The sequence below is a fragment of the Callorhinus ursinus genome, unplaced genomic scaffold, assembly GCF_003265705.2.
Source record: "Callorhinus ursinus isolate GAN/ISIS: 27379988/994484 unplaced genomic scaffold, GSC_fseal_2.0 scaffold75, whole genome shotgun sequence".
NCBI classification, from domain to species: Eukaryota; Metazoa; Chordata; class Mammalia; order Carnivora; family Otariidae; genus Callorhinus; species Callorhinus ursinus.
In genome coordinates this window covers 63,440-81,645 of record NW_027397137.1, presented here as the reverse complement: position 1 = coordinate 81,645, position 18,206 = coordinate 63,440, and the positions used below count along the sequence as shown (strand labels likewise).

Below are 18,206 nucleotides of genomic sequence, written 5' to 3'. Positions count from 1 at the left end.
ACGCTGTAGGTCGGAGGGGAGGCCAGTCCAAAGCTAGGCACCTCAGAAAGGAGAGGGGTACAAATACACCACTGACTTGAATCACCGAGCTAGAAATGAAGGTTTAGACTTTCCATTTTGAGTCATAGGTCAAAGAATATCCCTACAGGATCTGGCCTTGAAGAGAAAATGGGTTTTATATTTCTCACACTGATGCAATTGACAAGCATGAGAGGCATCAGTATATTCGATTTAGCCTAACAAATTACTTCCTATGGTTTCACGTTCCATGAGGTTTCAAGCACACTGGCCATCATATATAGAAGGCTCTAAGATCCCTTTCAGCAATAGCTTTCCGTTTGTTTCCTTAGAACGGGAGTCTCTGACATTTTGTGTCTCAGGAATCCATGAGCAAGGAAGGAACAGAAGTATTCAAATTGAGTTTTCACTTCATCCTTTTCAGTGTTCATATGTTGCGTATATTTTAAAATGTACATAATATATTATTACAGGACAAAAAGTATATGTATCATGCCTTTAGGTCCCAAAATGTCCGTGTGTGTGTGTGTGTGTGTGTGTGTGTGGAGGGGGGGCTGTACATTTTTCAATCCTTTGCTTTAGACCAGTGCTTATTAAACCTTGATGTGCAGACAGATTCCCTGTGGCTCCTGTTAAAATACAGATTCTGATTCGAAGTTCTGGGCTGAGGTCTGAGAATTTGCCTTTCTAGCAAGCTCCACAGCAATGAAGTAGCTACAGTTGGGGTTGCAATCAGCATTTTGCAACCACAGTTCCTCATCTGAATGACAAAACACAGAACACAGAAAATGATTTCGGGGACTTTGTTCTCTCCCACGGATGGCCGTCACCAGCTGTGGGGGCCAGGAAGGCTGATTTCTCTTACACAACTCTGTTGCGAAAGGAGCTTTACCTATGGGAGAAAGTTCAAGGTCACTAGCTGGCTTCATTTAAAAAAAGAGAACGTTAAAGAGCATCGAAGGCCAGTCCTGTAGTCAGCAATTCTCTTCCCCTGTTGGCGTAAATCTGGAAACCCCCTTTATGAGAAGCATGGCTAGAAACCAACATTTTGACAGCTCCTATCATCAAAGATCCCATGGTGCTAACGGTAAGTCGAAGAAAACTAAGTCAGAAGTTTCTGACTAGAAAGAGCTACCTCTGTATACCCTCACCCTGATGGGACCCTGGTGTTGAGAGTCAGTGGGTTACCAATGTTCTTTGTCCAAAGGAAGAGGAGAAAAATACATAGAGTGCTCAATGAATATTTGTGAGTTAAAACACACACACTCGTTATTGACAAACAAAATGATTCTCCTAATTCACACAGTGTAGCTGGCCATTCACGTTAGTGTGTCCCAGGACAACTTCAAAAAGGCTACTTCGGTCTAATTTGAACCACAAGCTTTAGCTCAATTTCTGAGCCACCTTGTACTCTGCAATAGCAGTTGCGAACCCATTTTCAAATATCTGCATCTTCTATCCTGTGTGGCTGGTGTCAGGGAAAAGCAACGTGTGATTAAGACGATGCTTCCTCTGAATCTAGGCCCACATCCCACAAACATAATGCAGCCCAAAAGGACTCAGAGTCGAACACCCCAATGCCCGGGAGCATGTGTTCGGGATTAACAAGGATCGTGGAGAGGATGAAAGAGGAAGTTCTAAGGGACGACAACGTTGACACCTTGACATGAGTTGGCCCCCGAATTATACCTAGTAGGCCAATTCTTAATGTTTTATCTTGGATCTGTCTTCAGCCCTATTTTCCAGGAAAGATCCCATTTTCAGAGAATGGAGCTGGGAGCGGGACCCTGGTTGCCAAGCCCAGGCAATGTACCCCTGTGTTCCCTGTGTGCCAACTCTTGTATCCTTGTGATCACTGGTAAATAACCCTCATGGAATGGAACGAGAAAGGCCAAATTGCTGTCTTTGGGTTGTGGGGAGGGACAAAACATTCAGCTAAGGAGAATGCCTTGCATCACACAGCCAAGCTTGGGATACCTTGAAGCTGCCCCTCTCCCTTCTTAGCACCATCACCTTAGGTTGGAGGCACATACTTTCTTTCTTTGGTGATCGAAGCAGGCTCATAACCAGGTCCCTGTCTCCAGTGGCCATCCCTCTAAAGCATTCCCCAGGGTGCAGCCTTGGTGATCTCCGGAAAGCGCTCCCCCACTGCCCAGCTCAGGAACCCAGGTTATCTACAAACCAAGGCCTGAGCTCCTGACCTTCTGCACATGGTGTGTGCGCCCTTCAGGAGCTGCGCCACCTACCTTTGCCTTGTCACCAGCCGCTCCTCAGCCTGCACAAGCCACGCTGAATGACTCATAGTTGCCCTAATGGGTTGGTCCTCTATTGATTGATTCAATGCTCCCAAACCTCCCAGGTCAACTGCTAGAAAGCTCTCTCCCTTTCTCCACCTGTTTTCTCTTATCTACCTTTGAGACACTGCTCATTCTAGAAGGTGCTTCCCCTGTTCCCCTGATTTCCCTACGTGCTCCCTGGTCAGCCCCTGTGCTTCTGTCTCTCAGAATTTTTACCTCAGTGGTGGAACTGTTTGCTTCCTTATGTATATCTCATTGCAATAACACTTATCAAATTACCAACAACCATTAGCTGAGAACATACATGTGACCAGCACTATGTTGGCAGTTCTTACTCCTTAACTCCAAATGGCGGAGTAACTGGTAGAACTCTGGTGAAAATGAGGGGCTCAGACAGGTAGGAAGTTCGCCTAAGACCACACAACCCATCAGTAGTGGTGACAGTATTTAGATCCTGGTTGGTCTGACTCAAAATCCAGCTCATTGTGCATCACACTTCATTGCCCCTCATTGGAATATAAGCTGTCATACCTTATATTGAGGGTGCTAATGCCAAAGTTTCAACAGGGGCTTAATGTTGATGAATGAATGAATGGATGAATGAATGAACGAATTATGGAAGAAAGGCAGCTTAGAGTCTGGCCATGCTAGAAAAAGCAGCCATGGGTCTCAAAGTGAATGCTCCTATGTATTGGTGTATTGATGAATTGAGTGGAGAAAAAGTTACTTTGCCTTGGTCCCCTGTAACACACACCCCCGCTTACTGGCGGAAGACGCAGGAGGGATCCCGCCCACGAAGTCGGCCTTCCTGGAAGTGTACAGTGCTGCCATGCAGCACCCCACCCAGAGGGTGCTCCTCCTCCTGTATCCTTTCTGTGAGTGGCTCCACAGTCCCCCAAGCCTCGTGCCAGTCTGCCTCCCTTCCCCTCTTCCTTTATAACCACAACCCATGGTCTTCAGTTCTGCCTCCAGAACAGTCCTTGTTTCCATCCCCAGCTCCTCTGCCCTTTCAAGGCTTCACCCTGCTCACTGCGTCCCTGGCTTCCTTTTGGCCCCTCTTCACTCTGGCTCCCTCTTAAGAGTCAATCTCCCTTTCAAAAAATGAGAACATGCCTATGTCAGTTCCCTGTGTCAGCCCTCAAATTGTTTTTCATTTCTTACATGATAAAGTCTTAAGCTTTTTACCCTATGTCCGAGTTTTCCCAGTGAGAACACCTGGCTACCATTTTGGTGACATCCTTGGATGTTCTCTCCATCGTCCATGCTTCAGTGATGATGAACTGCTCTCACTTCTCTGCATGCCGCGGGCTGCCCCACACCTTTCTAGCTGCCTTTGCCTTCCTAGTGTCTCGGCTGCCTGAGAAGCCCATCCCAGTGTGAGATCCCTTAGCTGAACCCCTGTGGTTCAGCCGGCTAACTCCTCCCACTGAGGGTTCACTTAAGGCCCTGCCTCTCCTTCACCACTATAACGCATACTAGCAGTACCCTCACTCCAGCATCATGACTTTCTCTTAATGCGTCCAACTCCCCTTCCGGATGGTGAGTTCTTTGAGAGCAGGGATTGGGCCATGTTCATCTTTGTACGCACCAGTAACACAGTCCTGGGTATATAGTAGGTGCTCAAAAAAAAATAAGTTTTGATGACTTACACTCATCACTCTATAAATGACTCAACAAATGAATCAATAAATGGATTAATAATTGACCTATAAGTTAAAGAATGAATAAAGGTCAAAGACATGACCCAAAACATGTGAGCAGTTTCAACCCATTTATCAGTACATGTGATGTTCTCTGAATTCCTTCTTTGAAGTGACTTATGGTTACACATTGTTCCACCTCTGTGGGAAGTGAGTTTCCACCGTGCTACAATTCTCTGGGTTAAGAAACACTTCCTTTTGTCTGTCCTGACTCAGATGCTCCCGGAAGCTGGCCTGACCATTTCAGCTTCCTCCGCTGATGACCCTTACACTGTGATTCACGGGTGACCTTAAAGAGAACATGGATGTTCAGATATGGATTTTCTCTCCGAGGATGGCTTCCTTTTTAGGGAATGATTAATCATACCTATGGCTCCTCAAGGGATTAGAGGTTTCCACTAAAGAAGTGTAATTGCTTTCACAAGTGCTTTGGTTCCTCCCTTATTTACCCTGCCTACCCCATACACACATGCACACACATGCACACCACATACACACACATTCACACATACACACACACATACACAACATTAGCCTGGATGCTGCAGAATCCTATTTGTCTTCATTAACTTAAAGATATTAACAATATTTGTTAAGAGGCCCAAGGACTTAACTTGAAGACCATGGTAAGGTCAGAACGAAAGGAGGGAAGGCTCATGGACCAATAGGGTGGGCAGCTATTTCTTCTCATCTCCTCCAGTTCTTCTCTTTATCCATCAAACCATCACATTTGATCTCTAGGATTTATTTATTAAAGCCAAAGGGGCTAAGTTATTATTTTGGGCAGACCATTACCCTCTTCTCGGTCATGAGAAATGGGACCTAGTTTCTAATGCTATTCCTATTACCATTTTAAATAAACTATGGAGCTTTGTGCAGTGGCAGTATCATAGCCCATGAGGTTTATCCGAGGCGTGATTATTGCAAATTAAATAAACTATGGAAAGGATGATTGAGGAAAACTGTAAAACTCACACATAGCCTAGGATTAAAAATGATGACATGGTTTTTAAACTCCAGCGGTGACAACCCCTCCATCCCGGCCACTATTTCCTGGAGGCTGTTACTACTCCCCAGTGATGCCTAATGACCAGCGTATCATTCACTCACTCACTCACTCACTCACTCACTCACTCACTCACTCATTCACTCACTCACTCACTCACTTATTCAGCAAACATTTAACACTATTATAAGAAAATGTAGTCTCATGTCTGCTCTTGGTCCTCAAATTATACCATCTGATAGAGGAGATGACATATACGTGAATTGTTATAACACCAAGCAGAATAGAATCCTTTATGGCTACACATTATCTTGTGGACACTTACAGACTTCTATCACAAAACATATGTTATTTGCTGGCTCATGTATTTCTCCTGTCCCACTGTAAGCCGCGTAAAGACAGGGACTTTGTCTTATTCTAATACTCTCTGCTGTCTTTATCTAACTCAGTGTCTTCCCAGCTGACATGAATGAATGTAAAATATAGAAACATACAGAAACTTCCAGGAAAGGATTGATTCTTTCCAGCTGAAAGAACCAGAGAAGTCTTTATGCATTTTCTGTAGGAAGAGGAAATAAAAGAAAGGGAATTGCCTGTGAGGGGAATTGCCCAGGCAAAAGTATGATGTGAGGTAAAGTACTTTCCTGAGTACGTTCATTTGATTGGATTATAGGTTATATCAATAATTCTCAACTGTGGCTGCATCTAAGAAACATCTGGGGAAATTTTTTAAATGCCCTGGTACCTTGGCTTCCGCACATGTCAATTGAATCAGAATCTCTCATTAGGAGGAGGGAAAGGAGGGACATATTATTTGGAGCTTGAGGTTTGGTACTTTTTCAAAATTCCCTATTTGCTTCTAGTGTGTATTGATGGTTAAGAATCACTGTGGTCCCTCAAGAAAGTTAGTATGAACACAGATTGAAAGCTGTACTGGCAGTAGATTTTAAAAGGCCATGGAGATCAAACTGAATCATTTCAACAGGTAAAAAGAAGCCAGGCTCATGTAGCAAGACAGGTGGAGATGGGGAGAGTAGCTACAGAGACATTATTCGGGATGCTGTTAAATTCACTCAGCAATGCATGAACTCAAGGGCATCACCACCTTGGCTTACCAACAGGGTAAATCCACACAACTATTAGATGTGGGATGGTGGCAGGGGACCTGGAGCTGATAGGTCTCTGGGGTTTGGTCCCTGGATGAAGAGGAAGACTTACATGAAAAGCAGAGAGTATTGAAGGCAACATTGTGAGGTTGGCTCTCATCATGTTTGCATTGAGATGCTCATCTCTAGGAAATAAATTTGGGGCTCATGATGAAGACTCGAAAAGTTAACCACATGAGCCAATGAGATCTATATAAAAGAAAAATACCAAGAGCAGAAGGCATCTGAGGGTAGAATCTTGGAGACTGACTACATTGAGGAGAAGGAGAGAGGACTTTCCAGCAAAGCAGCTGGAGAAAGGGCAGACAGATGGTTGGACAGCAATGTAAGTTCAGCAGAGTGGACAACTAAGGAAATAAAATTTCAGGAAAGAGGATATGAATTAGAGGTCAAGGTTTTGAGGGTTGACAGGAGACACTGATGCTCCCAGAGGTTAAGTCCTAGAAAAGAGGGGGACACCTGTTTCCCAAAGACAGGAGGGAAAGAGGAAAGGTTATACCCACTGCACATGTATTTATTGAGCACCTACTCTTTTCCAGACTATTCCATACACGGGGGATACCAGTGTACAAGTGAAATGCTTATTTTCATAAAGCTTCTGTTCCAGTTGAGGGGACGGGAAAGAGAGATAGGAAAAGCTATAGAAAAATGTTAAGCCGTAGAGGATGAAGCTTGATGAACTGTGCTCTTAGTCCAGGGAATGATGCTATGGTCATTTGGGGCAAGATGAGCAGGGCTGAAGGAGGTGCAAGGATCTGGGCTGGATCCCTAGAGGCCAGGAGAGGAGACAAGAGATGAAGAAAGGAGTTCAACCGGCCACAGGGCCCATGAGGCCCTCACACAGGACCTGGTCTCTCGGCTGCACCTGCTGTGACTTTGCAGATCCTGTGCAGCCCGGGAGCCCTGGCTGAGTATGGAAGAAGGGAGGTGCCCAGAACCGGGGACTGGCAAGGCCTCCGCGGTAAAAGGTTACTGGGCCTTGGGATTACAAATACCACGTTAGAAACATAAACATCTGAAAACCACAGAATGTAAATGCTCAAGGTCACAGCACACTCATCAGCTCGTGGGATCCTTATGGTAATTGAGCACATTAAGAAGCCTACTAACTCTGCTATTGAGTTTTAGAAGGGCTATAATTTAGTATTGCCAGCTATCAATTAGGCCTGTTTTCCTCATCTGTAAAATGAGAGGGTTGGACGAAATGGCCTCCAAGCTCTCCTCAGCATGGGCAGCGGTGAACATCAGAGCGCACGCGAAATTCTGAAACTTCACTTCTTTAACGTGCACATTGAATGTGTAGCTGTTGGTGCTCAACAACGCGGATGCAGGGCTAACACAGCTCTGGGTTAACTATGCCCTTGGTCTTATGGACCGTCCTGGTTTTAAGAATAAATTTCCCTGTGAAAATTCACAACCTAAATTCTGGTGGGAGAGATCTCAGGTGTCATGGGTAATTGGTAAGTTATTGATAGGACATTGGAACAGACTGACGAGAGAATTATTAGAGATGAATAGGTTCCAATATTTGCAAGCTGGGGAAATTGCTTTGTTAATATTGGAAAAAGGGGAGACACTGGTTAAAAGATATCAAGAAAGAAAGGAAGGAAGAAAGGAAGGGAGGGAGGAAGAAGGGAAGGAAGGAAGAGAAGGTGGGAGAAAGGAAGGAAGAAAAGCAAAGGAGCTTTTCAAGTATTAGAATAAATAGCTAGGGATATTAAATAAAGTTATACACACGTAAGTCGTCTCTCAGAGATAAGATGAATTTATAGCAATATATGTAGGATCTTCCTCACTGTCAAAAGTTGTGAGTAAGAGTTATTCAGGCCTTAAGTAGGTTCTAAAAGCCCAAGGTAAATTGTGATCAACTGGACAATCTATAAGGATAACTGGGCTCCTAGCTAGCTACTGTCATTTAATATTTTAAACATCTTATTACTTTTCACATGCCATGCAGTTTGTGAATAATATGATACATGATATTGAAAGAAATACACCTAAGGATGTGTGCTTGTTCACACAGCTGCATTTGTCATATACCGTGTCCTTGAGATCAAGGTCTTTAAGGCTCAAAACTCAGCACTAATTCTGCAAGTTACTTATTTGTAAATTTAATCTGAATTAATAGCTAATTGCTATTTTTAGAAGCATGCTTGATGCATTATTAACAGTTTGATACCCAAAGTTTTTGTTTATGCAAGTAAATTGGAATTTCAGTCTTTACAGTATAGGGTACAAGTATTACTCACTCTTTTTCCTAACAAAGTTAATGCTGTATTTTATTTGCAATCTCACAGAGTTGTGCTCATGCATATTTAAGCACTAGAAATTTCAAAAGTGGAAGTTTTCTTCAAATCAGTAAGGCACACACTAGTAGAAATGAAATAGAAGAGAGAGTAGGGAAAAAAAATATGCCTGAGGTCAAGATGAATCATTTTGGTCGGACCTTCCAGAAATTCCTTGGTCTTTTGAGGTTTGGGCGCTTTATCTTTCCCTTCCTTCTGTACCACCCTGGGAGACCAGCGGGAAGCACTTTGGGGGTCTTACCTCGAGTCCGGGTGCCAGGGCCCTGCTCAACAGAAGGTCCCGGAGATCCAGGGTGGTAATGACTGGACCTGGCTCTGCAGGAAAGAATCCTGGGACTCCAGGAGGGTGTGTGCAGTCCAAACCTTAGGCTCTGTGCTCACGTGATAGCTGAGAGAATGGGTGGGAACCTGTCCTCTACCCCAGGAGGCAGAAGCTGGGCGTTCGAGCTGTCCTCACCCACTTCCGCGGTGAATGAGCAGCAGAGCCCTTGGGCCACAAAGACTCCCAGCACAGGACTTTGGTTTTTATGGGTAAATGACAGCCCCTTTGCCAAAAACGGTATCTGTATCTGATTTTTTTTTAAAAGCTATTTGGCAACAGAAACTGCCAAGCAGAACTACCATGTGGAAGTCAGTACGGCATTCTCTCATTCTTCATGGGTCCTGCGGGGCACTAGAAATTCTTTCTCTCTCTTGAATCCTCTCCAGAGGCTCTAGAACCTTGGAAAATTATCTGATCAAGAATCACATTTTAGGGGACGCCTGGGTGGCTCAGTCGGTGCAGCATCTGCCTTCAGCTCAGGTCATGATCTCGGGGTCCTGGGATTGAGTCCCATGTTGGTTTCCCTGCTAAGCGGGGAATCTACTTCTCCCTCTGCCCCCCCCCCCAACTCGTGCTCTCTCTCTCTCTCTCTCTCTCAAATAAATAAATAGAATCTAAAACAACAACAATAACAACAACAACAACAACAAAGAATCACATTTTAGTAGCTCTCAAAGCTGTCATGGGCCTCACACTGTCACGGGCCCGATCCTGGTGCTAGGTCACAAGTTTTGTGGTTTGTTTTTTAAAACACCAGGCTAGGAAGCAGCCCCTGTGGTGGATAATTATAATAAACAAATGGGAACACACTAGAAATTTCCGACATTGGATGGACCTCATGCACCTTCGTTTTCCATGACCTCCACATGCATTTCCACAGATGTTTCTTCTCTGCCAATCTGCTCCCATAACGACCTCTGGACAGGATGTGGACTATCTGTATGGAATAGCAATGACCAGGCCTGCTGCCAGGGTGTGGATGATTACATACTGAAAGCGGTATAGCACGGGCTCACTGCTTTCTGACTAGAAAAATACCGAAACGGTGCTCAGCTCAGTCCTCAGGGATTTTCCTTATAGGACCGTCCTTAAGAATGACAGTTCAGGGAAGGAACTACTAAGCAATGTCAACAGTTTAGGGACAGTAGGAATGGTTCATCTGTGTTAAACCCGTCCTCTCTCTTCTCTCTCTCTCTCTGTATACACACATACACAGACACACACACACACACACACACACACACACACACACACGCTCTGGTCCAATTTACAGATTTTTGTTATCTTCCCTTGATTTTGACAAAATTGGATGAATCACCACATATTCGTTGCATATTATTCCACGCTCAGCTTCGTCTTGAGCATTTTGGTGATAGGGAAGCAGCATGATATAGTGGAAAGGAATAGGGTTGGAGCCAGACAGACTTGGGTTCAAATCTCAGGTCTTCCGGTATGACAGTGAGGGGCAAGTCCTTAAAGTCTGAAAGCTTGGGCCAAGGCCCACCTGATGGGTGCATCCTGGGGACAAGGGAAAATACCCTGTGGAAGGTACTTGGGTTGGTGACTTCGGACAAGTATCTGGTCTCCCTGATTTTCAGCACCCTCCCTTCAAAAAAGGGAAATAAGAAAGCTTGCCTCGCATTAGAACTAGGATCACAAACGGCCGGCTGAACGCACCCAACACAGGGTGCAAAGCAGGACTCTGAGGAGGGTAGCTAGCTTGGTAAGGAGAGGTGGGAGAGGAGCGTGAGGAATGAGCTCAGTGGTGGAGAACGCTGGCTAACAGATACCCGGGTTGATGCTTATGATAGTCAGGTTCCATAAATCCAAGCAAGACCGCTCCTAACTGCAAACGTCCCCAACTCCCAGGGACACCTGGTGTTTTGGTGCCAAACTTCCTCTCTGTCTCCTTTTCCCCGATTTTAGAGAGTCTTGTGGTTTCTTTCCATACCAGCCTGTGCAGTATGTACTCAGTTTATAGTTTACAGGGATTTCTCACACACCCATGTATGTTTTCCACTGGAGTCTGTACTTTTTCCTAGACCCACCCGAATTCCAGAGCATGGTTCATTTGTATGCCAAGTTCATAGTATTTCTCTTTGTCACTCTCCTCTCCTTATAAAACCTAGGAGAAAGTTACCTTTTTAATGTTTCTATGTGTTCTTGTCAGCAAAAACAAATATGAAGGAAATATGAAGTCAAAAACAATTACAAGGGTAATTTCTGATTGAATTTGCAAAGAGAACAACCCAGTAAATCAGCTTCTGCCAAATCTAAATCTTGTTCATCCAACTTTGAGTAGCTATAGGGGTATAATCCCCCTTTTTTAAAAAGGATTTTATTTATTCATTTGACAGAGAGAGACACAGCGAGAGAGGGAACGCAAGCAGGGGGAGCGGGAGAGGGAGAAGCAGGCTTCCCGCGGAGCAGGGAGCCCGATGCGGGGCTCCATCCCAGGACCCCGGGATCATGACCTGAGCCGAAGGCAGACGCTTAACGACTGAGCCACCCAGGCGCCCCGGGGTAGAATCCTTTTTGTAAGTAAAAGAATACTAAAAAATCTGAAGATTTTGTTAAGGGTGGTGACCTAGACTCTGGAATTCTGAGTTCTTTTATAAAGTCAATTTTTAAAAAACAGAACTGTATGAAAAGGGAATTAAGTCCCTAGGGAGGAAAGTAAGCTCGTTCTGGTCATTTGGAGAATGCTTGTTACCCTATTGATTCTGAGAAGACGGAACAGCCTTCCTGACACTTTCACAAAAAGCATCTCATTTAACTCCCTGGTATCCCTGTGGCAGGAATTCCTCCAAGTTTACAGATGAGAAACTGCGAAGTTAGATAACTGGTGGAGGATCACACAGCCCTCCAATCTAGCACTTCTGCCTCCAAATCTACCCTTTTTCTCTCCAGCCACCTTAAAGAAAAGCCTGTGTTCACCTTGGGCTGGGGCGGGGGGCGGCCGGGATGTTGAGGAATCCACGCGGGAGGTGGGGACCTTGAATGGAAACAGAAGGAACCAGTTTCTCTTGATTGATGGCTTCACATGCGCCCCCAGATGTGCAAAGATGCCGAGGCTCAGAACGTCACTGGGCCTTAACCAAGGGCTCTGTGGCTGGGAGTCTACATGCCAGGAATTCACATCCAGGAATGTCGGCTTCCAAAGTCCAGAGTCTCTTGTCATGAGATCAGCCTGCCTCTCTTAGCAACTACCTGCCAGAGGCTTGTTCTCACCCATCTTCTGTTTCTGCAGGGCTTGAAGAACTCTTGTCACATACGTATGTTCTCCTACCCAGAAGTTTCCAAAATATTCCTCACTTGACTTTTGCTAAGAAAACGAAAGCTTCCATTCTTTTAATCCCCCTATATATTTTTCAAAATGACCATAATACAGTCCTTTAGGTTTTACCGAAGTTTTGTTTAATCACAGCACAACACCAAGAAACCAGAAGGTAGTCCCAGCAAAACAAACTTTAAGCTGTAGGTCCAATGCCAACAGCAGCTAATTGTTCCGAGGGAACTGGCATGGCTTGCTCATTCTCTTTCCCTTGTTAGGACTGTCTTTGTCAGATCCTGCTTGTGTTCAAAAGGTCACTGATCTTATGAAAGAATAAACTTGAAAAGTCTTGCTTTAATCATTGCAGTAATTAGCAAATTTAGACACTGCATTATCTTTCCCTTTTTACTGGAAACCCATTCGAATTCAAGATGGGCTTGTCATTTATCCAGAGAGTCTCAGGAGAACTGAAGCTCATAACTTGGAAAAACCAGGTAGTCACCCAGGTGTGAAAGGGCCTGAGTTGCTAGAATCTTCCTTCAGGAGCACGTGTAAGCTCCCCTCTGCACTAAGCCTATACTTTGAAAATCGTGATAGAGGTGAATTTTTTGAATCACTTGGTTGAGTTTCAGGAGGAAAAGGAATGGGCTAGCCACCCTTAGAACGGGGCATGGAGGGAAAGAAACTCACTATCAACAGGCTCAGAAGGAGCCACCCTGCAGGCCTCTGAGGACCCTGATTTGCCAGCCAAACGATAATCTCTCAATCCTCTGATTTTTTATCTGCAGCGTGAGTTGGGAAGTGGCCACCAGGTCCTCTCCCCGTCTTTTCTCGTTGACACCATCAGACCACCAGCAGCTTCTTTCCCTCAGCTTCCAAACCTGCTCTTAACCTGCTATGATAAATGAGTCAGGGTGGTGTCAGCAAGAGCGTCTCCAGAAAGTTCCTACTGTCGGTTAATACTTTAGTCCTCTATCTGCTTCTCTGATGATTCATTCTCTTTCTACGTGGTAGACTTTCCCTCTTCTCCAACCAGGCCCTTGCCAGTTATGTTCCCCAGGGTCCGATGCTCATCCTCCTTTATTTCTCTTTACACCATCTCTGGTGTCCTCCACCTAGCCCTCTTGACCATTCTTGGTCCCATCACATTAACTGCTGCTGACCAACCGCACTTCTTCTGAGATCCACTCTGTTTTCACCATCCCCTGCCACACCTTTCCTAGAAAAATGCCCAGAACTGACTTGTCCCAAACAGAAATCATATTATTCATTCTCCCTAAATGTAGTTACTCCTCCTGATTTTTGGTTCCAAACAATGGCATCCCCATCCCGCCACCTGTCTGTAAAATCCTTCCGTCCCACATAATCTAGTGCAAGCCCAGAGATCCTGCCTTCTAATGCACCCAGCGAGCACCTTCTTTTTCCCTTCTGCTGTCACTCTGGGCTCCAGGTCTTCATGCCTTTTCCCGGCCTCTCAAAACACCCTTCTGGCAAGTCACATGGCCTTTACTGCCAGACCAGTACTCCTAAATGCAGCTCAGAACCCCCAGAACCAAAGCTTCCAGTGATTCCTCACTGCTTGGCAAACTGAACCCCAAACAGTCCTTGGCAACCAGCCTGCTCTTGAATCTCATCTCCAGAGGCTCAGCACTGAAGGGCATGGTCTCTAGAGGCCAATGACCTTGCTTCAAAGATGGCTTCACCCCTTCTGAAGCAAGTTACATAACCTCTGTGCCCTGTTTTCCTCTCAAAAACAAGGCTCATAATAAAGCCTACTGGATAGGATGAACAGTTGTTGTTAGGATTAAGGTGGACCTAGAACCAAGTGGCCTTCAGGGAGCACTCAGCATCATCACCTTGACTCCTGGCAGTACTGCGCCTCCTTCTCTCCCTGGTGCCCCTGCCATTCTCTGACTCTGATGGCTTCTCCTCCGTTCCTGACTCTCAAAGTCCTATTCACTCTCCAAGGCTCTCTGGAATACCCCAGGCCTTTCCCAACTGTCCCAGACATATCTGGTCTTATCTCTTGACTATCTCCAGCTGTTTGCCATGGCTCCTCCAGCAGTTCTTGTGTTCTGCCCGGCACGACGGATGTTCTGCTCTTAGAGCGGTTTTTACTATTTTTCCACTTCTGTTCCCACCCACACGTCCTCACAGAAGCAGACTGGGGGCTCCTTGAGATCAAGGACTGAGGCTTCTCCCTCAGCCACCCAGGCTCCTGCCAAGCAAGCTGCCCGTTCACGTGTGCTGGGCGAACAGGACTGGGGCTGGAGCCCAACCATTCAAAATCCTGATTGGATTTGATTAAAAACTCATTAAATATTCATTTCCACCCACTTTAGGGCTAGTCATAGAAATGTCATAGACCGTTTCTTCAGATATTGAAAACTAAACGAAGTGTGCTACAAAAAGCATAGTTTAGAAAACATCCCCAGGAGACTAGACGAGACAAGCTAATATTCATCGTTATAAAATTTATTTTTGAATATACATATGCTCATACAGCCTTAGACTCTGAAACGCCGTGTGCTGGCATAGACTGCTCCCAGTTGGAGATGCATTTGATGGTGATCCCAGAAAGGTGGCTCTTGTAAGTTTTAGTCCTAGACTATTTCATCCTTGATATTGGAAATCTTAGAAAATTCTCTTCAACTTAAAATTTAAAACATATTGCAAGCCAAATACCCGTATTTCCCCAGGTATGCTAACCCAGGCCAGATCAAAACAGAGTACTTGAGGGCAACTCGAATGATGTGACGGTAGGACCTCGTCTCCTGGATTGGCCAAACCAGGGATAAAATCACCCTCTTCTTCACTGGGATTGCAGCAAATTCCTCCTCTTCTTTCTTTCCCTTGTTTTCATCCCCAGAATCAAACTTCCAGTCCACACTCCCATGCCAAAGCCATGGAGTTTTATTTCAATTTCCTTCTTTCCAAAATATTTTGCGTGCCACCTATTTTCCCTGTATGGGGTTTACTCAACTACTTTGTTGTAGGTATGGGGTGCCCTGTAGAAACTTGTAAAAATATGTCTCCCTTCCATAATAACCCCACTGAAGCAATTCTAGCAGTAGATCTATCACTTTGTAATGTTCAGCAAGGGAAAAAAAAATGCACCAGTTTGTAGTTTTCAGATATACGTGTTTTTAAAACACTTTGGATAAAAAGTTCTCTGTTGGCATAAATGCAGGTCATGGTTCAACTGAAGATGTAATTATGGCAAAAATTCCACCTTCATGTCAATGCGTGTTGATTCAACTGAGCCACCCAGGCGCCCCTAATGCGTGTTGATTCAACAAGCATCACCTGAGGAATTATTTGGGCCAAGCTCTGGGAGAGTAGAGGAAGAATCAGATAAAATCTCCATCATCATGGAGCTTGCAATTCAGTAGGTGAAAGAGACAAGTAGATGGGTTCTTATAATGTGAGGCCAAGTGGTAGGAACCAGCTAGTCCAGGGTGGGGAGGGACGTCTACACAGGGCTGCTAGCCCAGGTGTGGTGGGTCATAGATGGCTTCCTGGCGCTCGTGCCAGACCTGAGTCTAAACTAGTGGAGGATGCTTGTCCCCTTGTTTATGGACAATTAAATTACAGACATAGTGATACTAAAAAAAAAAAAAAAAAAAAAAAAATCCTAAGAGGGAGAATAGACAATGTAATTCAAAGGAATTATAAAATATGATGCATGATAAGACTGGACCCAGCAAGGGCCTCATTGATTCCCTGGTTCAAATATAAAGTGTATTTACAACTCACATTTAATTCTGAAGTCACAAATAAGATCCTGCCACTGTGGGCCTGTGTACATTGAGTTTGTGTTTTTTTTTTTTAATAGATAAAACTCATAAAGCAAGCAGATGATTTAATCAAATTACCTCTTTGAGGTTTACCCATATTTTTTCTTTTTCAACTACTTTTATGTCATGTTGTATTTGTGTGAGGGTATGTGGATGTGCCTTTGAAAATCCACTTAAATCCTGAGGGAATCAGATGGAGGTAGAGAAACAAAGAGATGAAAAGTAAGTACATTCTTAGGGACTATCTGTGGTCATGTTGCAATCCTGAAGGCCGGCCAGTCACCTGCAGGGACAGTGCAGGTCCCGAAAGTACAACTCACAGCCAAGGGACACATGAACATCACAACATGTTCTTTCCTGGAGCGCACGACACCTTGCCACCCCATAGCAATCATAGTCTGGAAAGGTGTCCCCAGTGGGGCTGCACGAAATATTAGTCAGAGGAGTAAATAATAGTAGTAAGGAAGTCGGAGGAGGTGGGAGGCAGTGAAAGCGTTATCTGGCCTGGTAGGCATGGGTTTTGCAAGCATTCGTACCGAGAAATGGCAGTTACCCGGCTGCTGGACCTGGAAACAGTGTTAACAGAAACAAAGGGAAGAGGCTGTCCCTTGCCAGACACATGGACGTTTCATGGACATTTCACAGGGGCAAACCCTCCAGCCTGTTAGAAGAGAAGCACATTCTCAATGCCTTTCATATCATGCTAGCTTCTAGGCTCATGACTAGCACGATGTTCTTCTGGCTTTAACTTGAGTGAGGGCTTTTCAAATGGAAAAAGTGCACCATTAATTTCAGTGCCCACACAGTCGGCTGTAGGAAAAACAGAACTTTGATAGCATCTTGCCCTTGGGCCCAGTTATGGCCTAAAGGTTTGGCCACAGCGCAAGGATCTACATTTCACGGCAACCTGCCAGTGGCATGAGAAACATTCTACATATCGCCCAGATCAATTTTCCATATATCACTGATCTTAGGTATGTGTAAGCACGATAGTATTTTTGCTTATCATTTTCCGGTTACTCAGAGGGCAGCCAGCAGTTAAAATTTACATAAGTGGATGCAACCATTCCTTCAAAAAGCAAGTATTGGGCCTTTATTATGTATGACACAGAGTGGATTTATCATGAAGGTAATGAAATCAAGCTTCAGGGAGCCTTGCTTATACCCATAACCCATATCAGCCCTCTCCAAAGCTTTGTACCTAATTTTCTAGTCATGATTTTGCATTCATTTTCCTTAAAGTGTTCCCCCAACCCCATTGTATATTTTTCAAGCCCCATATGATCTTGATCAGACTCCAGTGCGGTCCTGGAGAAAACACACAAGAATCTCATAGTTATCATCCTGATACCAGGGCAACTTCAGCTGAAATAGGATGTAGATTGAAACCCAAACCTAACTACCTGGGTCCTCAAACCAGCCCGAGAATTGGATACTTACTGCAGGGGACCCCCTCTGAGTCCCCTGTGTATTCCCACGGCCCCACGGTGATCTGTAATCCCAGGGACATGGTCAGGTGGAGAACCTAGGAACATGGATGGGGCATAAGTGGCCAATGGAACCTGGTGGCTCTTGACCAGCAGGCTCCCTGGTGAGCAGGGAGCCTGATGTGGGGCTCGATCCTAAGACCCTGGGATCATGACCTGAGCCGAAGGCAGACGCTTAACCAGTTGAGCCACCCAGGCACGCCAAGGATTTACTCATTTTTCCCCTTTCATCTCAACCAAGTAACACTTACAAAATAAAACTTTTAGGTTATACATTATTTTCTCTTATTCTGTGCCCTCATTTCTCCCTTTCAAGGTGGGGAAGCAGGCTACATTTTTTTTTTTTCTTTTAGTTGAGAGAAGGTTTGGCATTTCTAGGGCTGCTCATTTCCGGCCACACAGTTCCCTTTACCTGCCTGTAAAACCAGCACAGGGAAGCTACCTGAACGGCAGCAAAGAGCCAGGGGGTTGGGTCAGAGCTGTCCCCTGCCAGGGCACTGCATCCTTGAGGGGCACAGAGCAAGGCCCAGTTTGCTACCCCACTCCCCAGCCCTGCCGCACCGCACTCTCCAGCTGCACCAACAATCCCACAGCCCAGGTGGCTCTATGAGACAGGTGAAAGGCAGGGGAGAGGGAAGGATGGATGAAAACCTCTGCCTGATATGCCTCCTGCATTTACCCACTTAATACGCAACAACCTCTTCTTTGCAAACCTACAAACTAACATTAACTCTGGCCATAGCTCCCTAACTATTTTTGGAGGAAAGTTACTCTGACTTGAAAGATGAATTAAGGGCGCCTGGGTGGCTCAGTTGGTTAAGCGACTGCCTTCG

The 18,206-nt window shown here is 45.1% G+C and overlaps 1 protein-coding gene and 1 pseudogene across 3 annotated transcripts in view; one reads left to right on the top strand and one right to left on the bottom strand.

The window, feature by feature from the left end:
• KCNJ15 (potassium inwardly rectifying channel subfamily J member 15) overlaps window positions 1-18,206 on the bottom strand; it is a 75,848-nt gene that overhangs the window by 18,172 nt on the left and 39,470 nt on the right. The gene's annotated exons all lie outside the window — the stretch shown is intronic.
• On the top strand, window positions 4,883-5,031 carry LOC112816830 (U4 spliceosomal RNA; annotated as a pseudogene).